Source organism: Petromyzon marinus, chromosome 79 (genome assembly GCF_048934315.1).
Source record: "Petromyzon marinus isolate PM22_M1 ecotype Great Lakes invasive population chromosome 79, UKy_Petmar_22M1.pri1.0, whole genome shotgun sequence".
NCBI classification, from domain to species: domain Eukaryota; kingdom Metazoa; phylum Chordata; class Hyperoartia; order Petromyzontiformes; family Petromyzontidae; genus Petromyzon; species Petromyzon marinus.
Window position 1 is genome coordinate 12,951,329 of NC_133745.1, and position 10,660 is coordinate 12,961,988.

A 10,660-nucleotide genomic window follows, 5' to 3' on the forward strand; every position below is an offset into this window, starting at 1 on the left:
AATGTGCGTGTCTCTTTGGCCTGTGGCCACATCTGCCAGAAGCACTTATGTGTAAATTTGCCTCTTTGGTTTTCCTTCTAAAGAACGTGACGAGTTGCTATCTATTTAACAAGTAATTAAGTCATAAGGATAGTCTCGGTAACGATAAATAAGTAAATCAATGATAAACGAGCGCTAAGTAAACAAGTAAAGTCTTTATTATAGCGATGTGGGTGGGCAACAACAAACCCGGGTAGCCATGGCAACGGCCTCCCCGCTCCAAATGTCGCCAACGGTCCAGGCCTCGAGCCCCGCCCTCTGGTGACGTCACTGCCACGGCCTATGTGGCCCCGCCCCCGTCTTCTGCAGGCTCCGCCCCCATCGTAGAACACTACAATTATAATCTTAGCTCTTTCGGTAAAGTCACGTTGAAGGGAAACAATAAAATATATATAAAACAATAAAAATTCTCACGACGTTTCGACCGTTTGTGTTATGTTCCCTTCAATGTGACTTTACCGAAAGTGCTAAGAATATGAATTACTGCAGTCACGAAAGCTTTAAATCAAAATTTACACTACAATTACTTTGATATAAAATATAATTAGTATATAATTACAATAAAAACATTGATGACATGGCCGTCTAGATGCGTTGCCTAGCCAAGGTCACCCTCGCAATGATGTATTTGGGTCGTACATATTCCAAGGTCCGTGTGCTCCTCCCACAAGCTTTCCATGCAATTCTAAGGGTGCAGCCGACGTTTAAGTACAATGATCATAGAATGTTGACGTGGATGACTGAATGACGAATGTGAGTACTTGCATGATGATAATTAAGGGTACGGTCCAGGTACTGCCCAGTGCTGATGACATCCCCCTACTGTGCCCTAGGTCTCACTCATCCCCCAGAATCCTGTGAAGGAGCGGAGTCAACAGAGTACCACCACCTCCTCCACGACGCCTGCCTCCTGACAGCCGAGAAGCCCCTGCTGGGATATGAACAGCTGTGCAGCTGCTGTTGCTGCCTTGGCCTGTGTGGGCCTCAGTTATCTCAGGTCGACCCTGCGCCAGTTCCTACAGTCGGGTTCTGGGAGGCGGTCGCTGTTAAGGACATCTGGCTCGAGATGGAAGCAGCCAAGAAGTCACCTCAACGACGCCGGCAGAAAAAAGCAGCTGGACCCAACAGCAGCAGCTGCTTGGCTCGTCCCACAAAGCGTCCCCGAGCTCCGGTGGGGGTGATGACGCGGGCCCAGAGGACTTGCCCCTCCTTCGTGGCCGAGGAGCAGGGCTACGAAGTGGGAGGCCACCTGAGAGTCAACCTCTCATATTATAATGACTTTTGCGGGAGGCCTTCACTCAGCAAGAAGAGGCGCTGCCACGGGGAGAAGATTTTCGTCTGAAAATCTTCTCCCCGCCTCCCCTCCATCCTGCCCGACCATCTCACCCCCCACCATCACTCTCCAAACCACCCTCCACCATCACCATCCACTCACCCCCCACCTTCACAGTAAGCCCCAACCCCCATCATCACTATTCGGTGTGCCCTCCACCATCACTATCCGCCCCAAACCCCACAATCACCATCCAACCAGCCCCGCAACATCACTATCCACCCATCCCCCACCATCACAATCTGCCCCATCCACCACCATCAACGAACGCCTCATCCCCACTATCCCCCCCACCACCATTACTATACACCCATCCCCCCACCATCACGATCTGCCCGACCAACTACAATCACTATTAGCCCCACCCCTTACCAATACAATCCGCCTCACCCTTCCCCATCACGATCCGCCTCACTCCTCACCATCACTATCCGCCCCCCCCCCCCCCCCCCTAACATCACTATTCACCACCCCTCACCATCACTATCCAACCCAGCCACTACCATCACAATCCGCCCGACCCCCTACCATCACTATCCGCCCCAAACCCCACAATCACTATCCAACAAACGCCGCAACATCACGATCCACCCAACCCCCCAACATCACAATCTGCCCCACCCACCGTCATTACTATACGCCCATCCCACCGCCATCACGATCTGCCCCACCCACCACAATCACTATTAACCCCACCCCTTACCATTCCTATCCGCCTCACCCTTCACCATCACTACCCTCCTCAATCTCCCCCATCACAATCCACCCACCCCTCACCATCACTATCCACCTGAACCTGCACCATCACGATCCGCCACACGCCCAAATATTACTATATGCCCATCCCCCCCACCATCACTATCTTCCCCACCCACAACAATCGCTTTTCGCCCCACCCCTTACCATCACTATCCAACCCATCCTCGACAAAGACCAAGAAGACGAATCCAAGATGGCCGCCTGAGGCGCGCGTGCGCTCCCGGGGCGTTCCCGGGCCGCACTCCGAGCAGGGGCTGGCGGGGCCGTTTGTGAGGGGGCCGAGGGAGCCGACAGAAGGAGGTGATGGAGCCGAGGTGGCCGGGGGGGGGCCGACGGGGGCGGAGGGGGCGACGGAGCCGGGGGGGGGCGACGGAGCCGGGGGGGGGGGCGACGGAGCCGGGGGGGGGGCGACGGAGCCGGGGGGGGGCGACGGAGCCGGGGGGGGGGGCGACGGAGCCGGGGGGGGCGACGGAGCCGGGGGGGGGCGACGGAGCCGGGGGGGGGGCGAAGGAGCCGGGGGGGGGGGCGACGGAGCCGGGGGGGGCGACGGAGCCGGGGGGGGGCGACGGAGCCAGGGGGGGGCGACGGAGCCAAGGGAGGGCCGATGGAGCTGGGGGAGGGGGGCGACGGAGCCGGAGGGGGGGGGGCAACGCGCGAGCAGAGGGAGCCGACACTGACTTTCTCATACATCATACACTGACTCCCTCACACATCATGCACTGACTCGCTCATCATGTGCTTACTCACTCACACATCATACACTCGCACAACCACTGACCCATTCACTCATCATACACAGGTTCACTCATCGTGTGCTGGCTCACTCGCACATCATAAACTCACTCACACTGCCACTGACTCACTCACACATCATACACTGACTCACTCATCATGCGCTGACTAACACATTGTGCGCTGACTCACACATCATACACTCACGCTGCTGCTGACTCACTCACACATCATACACTGACTCGCACATCATACACTGACTCACTCATCATGTGCTGACTAACACATCGTACGCTGACTCACACATCATACACTCACTCAACCTAATACGGACTCAACCATCATACAGTGACTCGCACATCATACACTCACTCACGCTGCTGCTGACTCACTCACACATCATACACTGGGAGTGTCGTGCTGCCAGTTATGGCTGCAGGTTTTTGTCGTCAGTGTTATGTATATCGTTTATTGTTAAATTTAAAATTACAGTTCCTAAGATTACTGTTGTTACATTGTTTTTTATAGCTTTATTTTGGTGATTCAAAAACATATGGTTAATCTAAATTGTCTTATAGTTCATATTCTTAGTTCTTTCGGTAAAGTCGCGTTGAAGGGAAACAACAAAATAATAAAAAATATATGAAACAATAAAAATCAAAATTTGTCTTATAGTTGTTGTTGTTGGCTTGCACCACATTGTGATTTTTGCACACAGCGTTTTAATACGTTTTTTGTGTGTGTGGAATATTTTCTGGTTTATTCCAGGACAGTGGTTCTTAACCTTGTTGGAGGTACCGAACCCCACCAGTTTCATATGCGCATTCACCGAACCCCTGTTTAGTGAAAAATAAAATGTGATTTTTTTCAAATTCAAGACATAGATATGTTTTTTACTGGTACACAAAATGAGCCGTGCATGAACATTACCTTGTTCAAAGAATAAAACCAACACAATGCATAAACTCACAACAAATTACATACCTGGAAATCAATGTGACTTCTGCTGTTGCCTTTGAGAGATCAGTTCAGATATGCGTGGCTTCACCTTGGCAAGTGCCACTCTCATGTCATTTTCACAGCAAAGTCTGTTCCTTTTCTTCGTTTTTATGTCCAGCATCCTCGAAAAGGATTGCTCACAAAGATATGTTGTAACAAATGGTATAAAAAATCCAGGGCTTTCTTAGCAATAACTGGATACTTGTTCATTTGTCGACACCAAAACGTTGAGAGCGTTGTTGTTCTGAAGAGTTGCTGTTGAACCTGGCTCTGCTGAATTTCAATGATTTCGTCGAGGAATTCATCATTGACATCTGCTGTTTCAACAGCAAACGTGAACGGCTGTCTCACCCATGCTGGATATGACTCTCTTGTAGGGAAATATCCGTCGAGAGACTTTGCAAGCTCATCTAAGTGCGTGGCAATTGTTTGCTTCAGTTCTGTGGATACAGAAATATCTCCGATTCCAGACACATCTTCGATCTTACTTGCACAGTCGTCCAGAAGCGGGAAGTTTGCGAAGTTATTGTTCTCTGTTCGTCGTTTCCATAACGGTAGCTTTTTTTGAAAAGCCTTCAGGTGTTCTTCCGCTTCCATGATATTGACTCCACCACCCTGCATCTGCTGATTGAGATGATTGAGAGCTGCGAATATATCAGCCATGTACGCTAAAATGAGAATGAACTCAGGATTTTTGAAGCAATCTGCATGGCAGTGTTGGTGCTCTTGCAAAAACAGGGCTAATTCCACACGCATGGCAAAAACACGATTCAGCACCTGTCCCCGGGATAACCACCGAATATTAGAATGGAGCAGAAGTACCTCAAATTCAGAGCCCATTTCTTTACACAGCTCACTGAAGATGCGGTGCCTCAGAGCACTTTTTCGCACATAGTTCACACATTCCACCACAGTTTTTAATACTTCTGTCATTTTTGGAGGTAAGGTTTTTGTTGCCAACGCATGCCTGTGCAGAATACAATGCGTCACAATGATGTGTGGTGCATCGGCCTTTACTAGCGCACCAAAACCAGACTTTCTTCCCAGCATGACTGGAGCTCCGTCCGTACAAACTGCAGAAACCATATCCCATGAAAGATTGTTGTCTCTGAAGAAGTCATCCACAAGCTTCTTCACATCGGCTGCCTTCGTTGTTGTTGTAAGAGGCTTACAAAATAAAAACTCTTCTTTTATCATGTCGTCTTTCACATAGCGTACAAAAACAGCAAGCTGGCTTAGATCAGAAACGTCTGTGGTTTCGTCGAGTTGAAGGCTGAATTTTGCCGGGCTTGAAATCAGATCCGCGACTACTTGAGCCAAGATGTCTTTACTCATGTCTTCTATTCTGTCACTGACGGGGTCATTTGAAAGGGGAATTTGGGATAATTTACCTTCGGCCGCTGTTCCGAGTATCAGATTCGCCATCTTTAATGCAGCTGGTTTCACAAGTGTTTCACCAATGGTGTGTGGCTTGCCCTGCTTTGCGATCAGGTAAGCAACTTCGTACGATGCTGTCAGGATCGGTTTGTTAACAGGTACAAATCCAAGAGCAGGCAGAGTGGCCCTTTCATCGAATCTGGCTCTCTTCACCCTGAATTCAGCAAGTGTTGTGTTCTTGTATTCCCCGTCTCCATGCAGCTTCAAGAAGTGTTCCTTTAGTTTTGCCGGTGCAAGACTAGAGTTGCTCAACTTGGCGTTGCAAATCATGCAGATAGGACGCTCACTCCCATCACGTTCCGTGATACATGAGAATCCATGTTGTACATATTCGTCCGACCACTTTCTTCTTTTGCCCGACATAGTTAGTATGGATAAAATATTAAAGAAATCACACGACGTACGACAACAACAGTCACACGTTGACTACTGAGTACGCACTAAATTCCCCGCAGCGCTGATTGGCCAAGCAGTGTAGCATGATCATCTGCAGCCAGTGATGGCCAAGCGGGCCGTGTGTGTCATCACAAATTTACACAATAATTCAAGTGTGTCCGGACCTCCGTGGCGGGGGCTCTGCCGAACCCCTGAGATCGACTCACCGAACCCCTGGGGTTCGATCGAACCCAGGTTAAGAACCACTGTTCCAGGATGTTTCTGTTGCGCGTCGTCGCTTTGGGATGTTCTGTATTCATATTTTGTTGGTTGCGGTTGCACCCGACTTAAGAGCCGCATGGCTCACAGGGCTATACCTAAATAAATGAAACTTGAAACACCATCACTATCCGCCTAACTCTCCACCATCACTATACTCCTCATCCTCAACCAACACGATGCTCCTCACCCCACACCATGACGATGTGCCCCACTCCCCACCACCCTCCACCCCACCACCCTCCACCCCACCACCCTCCACCCCACCACCCTCCACCCCACCACCCTCCACCCCACCACCCTCCACCCCACCACCATACCACCCTCCACCCCACCACGCGACACCACACTCCACCCCACTCCGCCACACCACCCTCCGCCCCACTCCGCCACACCACCCTCCACCCCACCCCGCCACACCACCCTCCGCCCCACCCCGCCACACCACCCTCCGCCCCACCCCGCCACACCACGCTCCACCCCACCTCGCCACACCACCCTCCACCCCACCCCTCCACCCTCCACCTCGCCACACCACCCTCCATTCCGCCACACCACCCTCCACCCCACCCCACCACACCACCCTCCACCCCACCCCTCCACACTACCCTCCACTCCACCACGCCACACCACCCTCCACTCCACCACGCCACACCACCCTCCACTCCACCACGCCACACCACCCTCCACCCCACCCCACCACACCACCCTCCACCCCACCCCACCACACCACCCTCCACTCCACCACGCCACACCACCCTCCACCCCGCCACACCACCCTCCACCCCACCACACCAGCCTCCACCCCACCACACTACCCTCCACTCCACCACGCCACACCACCCTCCATGCCACCACACCACCCTTCACCCCACCACAACACTCCACCCCACCACACCACTCCGCCACCCCACCACACCACCCTCCACCCCGCCACCCCACCCTCCACCACACCACCCTCCACCCCACCCCCTACTTTCACTATCCACCCAAACCCACCGTCACTATCCGCCTGAACCTGCACCATCACTATCCGCCTCACCCCCAACCATCACTTTCGACCCCACTTCCGCTGCTTCTTTGCTTTCCTGGAACTCTCCCATGGAAGCAAAAAAGCTGCCAAGGCGTCCAAGAGTCCCAATAAGTTGAAGTTAGCTGTCGAGACCAAGAAGGTGCTGAAGAGTCCGGCCAAGTCCAATGCTACGAAGTCAAAGAAGTGAATCCGCTCGGGCCACGCGCGATTCACTCCACCACAAAGGCTCTTTTCAGAGCCACCCACTTAGTGCAAAAAGTGAAACAAAGGCTGCTGCGTTTAAATTAATGATTCGTAACCAAACAGAATAATTACAGTGTATTGCTTTGATGTTGAATGTGAAGAGGAGTCGGAGACTGGTAAAGCACTTCTTTATTCTTCAAACCACAGCCACACTCGTTCCTCAAACCAACCCCGAACACGCGTCTCACCGCGCCCCCTTTAAACCCTCCAACTCCACCCCCTTCCTAATCCACGTCTCTGTCGAGCACGCCGCGTGCGTGTGACGTCAGCGCCTTTTAACCCTTGATCCCTTTCTCATGTATTCCTTTGCGTGTGATTGATGTGTGCGATGTTGAATGCGGAGATTGTGTGTCTGTGTGGTGCGAGTGTGTGAGGATGGCTCGGACATCCCCTACAAATGCATGTCACATTTTGTAAGTCAAACATATTTAAACATTTTCAACAAAGGACTGACGTGGGAAATCTCCAGTGACAAAGTACAATACATATTTATTTAATCAAAATCCACATTATTGAGGAACCTCACACTTTTAATTATTTGTTGCGCCTCCTAATTTCATCATAATGTTGAATGTGCCAAATATAGTACCGTATTCATTACAATGATACATTGATTCCAGGCAGCTTCACTCAATTTGCTTGAGGAAGCAGCATCGCTTCAGGACACCAAAGCAGCTCATCGCCACATGACCGTGACGCGGCATTCTGCAATGATACAATCCACGTCCCCAGCCATCGAGCCCAGTGCACGCTGCCGACCAATCAGCGCGCTCCCTTAGTGCAACGTCACGACTCCACTGACCAATGAGCGATCTCGGATCGCCGGGATCGTTGCGCGCCAACCGTTGCACCACTGCTTCCCACACTGACAAACAAAGACAAAGATCCCCCGTGTAGCCTCAACAGAATGTTGGGGTAGGTACTGTTAGCGAGCACCTATGAATACCGGCACGGTACAGTAGGGGTAGGTGGGTAGCACCACGCCCGACCCCCTTTGTCTCCCAGTAACGATGTGTAAAAAGTGTCGATATTTACAGAAAACACCACGTACTCATTTGAGGCTGAGTCGACCTATGCGAGGCCTAGCACCGATTAAATAATCGTCACAGGTGTTGACCGTGAGAATCGAACGCGGTCGCCGGGTTCATAGCGCAGCACGACACTCACTCACACACACCTACCCAACCATCTCCCCACCATGTGACACACCACCCATCTAGGGTGCGTCTTACATTCTGGTGCCTGTGATGCCAGATTTGTATGAATGTGTGAGTGGAACGGTGGCCCAGTGGTTACACACCGCACCAGGTACTTACTTACTCAGTCTCTGAAGAACAGATGGTGATCATTCAAACTTCATATGCGCAAAAAGAGGTGACGTTACCACCACGCTTGTGCCAGGCTTGGTGCACTTCGAGGTCACGTGATTGGGCCAATTGTCTGCGTTTTATCCACGCGGCGCTCCGTGCGTTGTTGTGAGCGTCGCCTCTCTGCCCTCCATTGTTGCTGAAGAGCGAACGCCTCCAAGTTCCCAGTCGCCTCCTTCACGATCTTGACACCCCTGCTGGTAGCGGTTATCGTCAAGTCTCAGCTCCACATCCTCCTGTACCACATTGGCCCGGCTCTTCTCGAGGCTGTGCCGCGTTCGTTTAGCCCCCTTCTATCCGGCCAAACAGAAGCTGCTTGGGCAACGCAGCCTCGCCTGTCGGAGGAGCTCATCGATGGCACTGTAACCACAAACACAAAGGTCCCTCTGCATAGCCTTAACAGACTGTTCGGGGAAGTGTTACTAGCGAGCAGCTCTGAAGGCCGGAGCGGCGCACGAGGGTATGTTGTGGCCAGGACCACGCCTGGACACCTTTGTCTTCCTATTGGCGATGTTTACACACCGCACCAGGTACCCACTTGAGGCAGAGTCGACCTAGGGGACGCCCGGAATTGTTTCAGATAATCGTTACTGCGAGCCGAAAGTCTTTGTATGAGGTGGACTGGTGGCGCAGCGGATAGCAACACTGCACCATGAATCCAGTGACATGAGTTCAATATCCGGCCACCGCTAACTTCAGCGGGTGTCCTTATTCACCGACCGCCACAGATCATCATTCGCAGCTGCCATGTTCAATCCACTGTTGGATGATGGATTACCCAAGCTTTCACACGTAAAATACACACACACACGTGTATGTATATATACATACACGTGTGTGTGTGTGCACAAACATCGGCAACAACGCAACAACCCCCAACCCCCCCTCTGACCGACTCCGCCCCACCGCTCCCGAGGACCACGCGCGGTAGACCGGACTATTTGTCGGAGTAAACCGCCCCGCACGTTCGCGAGTGCGCACTGCCGAGAATCACTCCGCCCCGTGATCAGGCTCCGTGTGCCGTTCTCGACATTGTGGGTGCTGGCCTCGTGTCGCGAGGTAGCGACGCGTGGTGAAGTTAAAACCTCGCGCAGTGGATTACCAACTCGTTCACGTGGATTAGCGGTATTTCATTTTGATTCACACCTACACTTTTATACTCACTGAGAGTGGGGGGCACCCTGCAGGCTGTGTAGAGTGGGGGGCACCCTGCAGGTTGCTTGTAGAGTGGGGGGCACACGCTTGGGTGTGTGGGCTGTGTGTGTAGAGTCGGGAGGACCCTACAGAATACGATGTCCTACAGTGGTTGACTTAAATTGTTGTCATCATCATCTTCATTACTATGGTTATGATTATTATGGCTATTATACAATGTATTTGGTGATACTGTATCTGTAGGCAGTCATAATTTACATTTGTAAGGCGCATTTCATCCATAGATCCCAATGTGTCATGTGTATGGAAAGCAGGAAATTAACAGAACCAGCTGAGTAAACGGCCAGAACTAAGGGGTAAAGGCCAGTTTAAAGAGGTGAGTTTTCAAGACACTTAAATATACCCAACGACTCTGATGATCTTTTTAGCAAAGGCAAAGCATTCCAAAGCTTTGGAGCTGCACGCTCACCCCTACATCATCCACGCTCTCCCCTACACCATCCACGCTCACCACTTCACCATCCACGCTCACCACTACACCATCCATACTTTCCCCTATACCATCCACTCTTACCCCTACACCATCCACGCTCACCCCTGCAACATCCACGCTCACCCCTGCAACATCCACGCTCACCTTTACAACCTCCATGCTCACCCCCTACACCATCTACGCTCACTCCTACATCATCCATGCTCACCTTTACAACGTCCACACTCATCCCTACACCACCCATGCTTTCCCCTATACCATCCACACTCACCTCTACACCGTCCATGCTCACCCCTAGACCATCCACGTTTATGCGTGGACTTTGTAAAAGTGAGCATGGATGATGTAGGAGTGAGCGTGGATGGTGTAGGAGTGAGCGTGGATGGTGTAGGAGTGAGCATGGATGATGTAGGAGT

The 10,660-nt window shown here is 51.9% G+C and overlaps 1 long non-coding RNA gene across 1 annotated transcript; it reads right to left on the minus strand.

Moving 5' to 3' along the window:
• Window positions 1-7,700: 7,700 nt before the first annotated feature.
• LOC142907450 (uncharacterized) lies at window positions 7,701-9,448 on the minus strand. The gene is made up of 2 exons (XR_012931005.1): window positions 8,550-9,448; window positions 7,701-8,094 (listed from the first exon to the last, which is right to left on the minus strand). It is a non-coding gene; the product is annotated as an uncharacterized LOC142907450 (long non-coding RNA).
• Window positions 9,449-10,660: the final 1,212 nt, after the last annotated feature.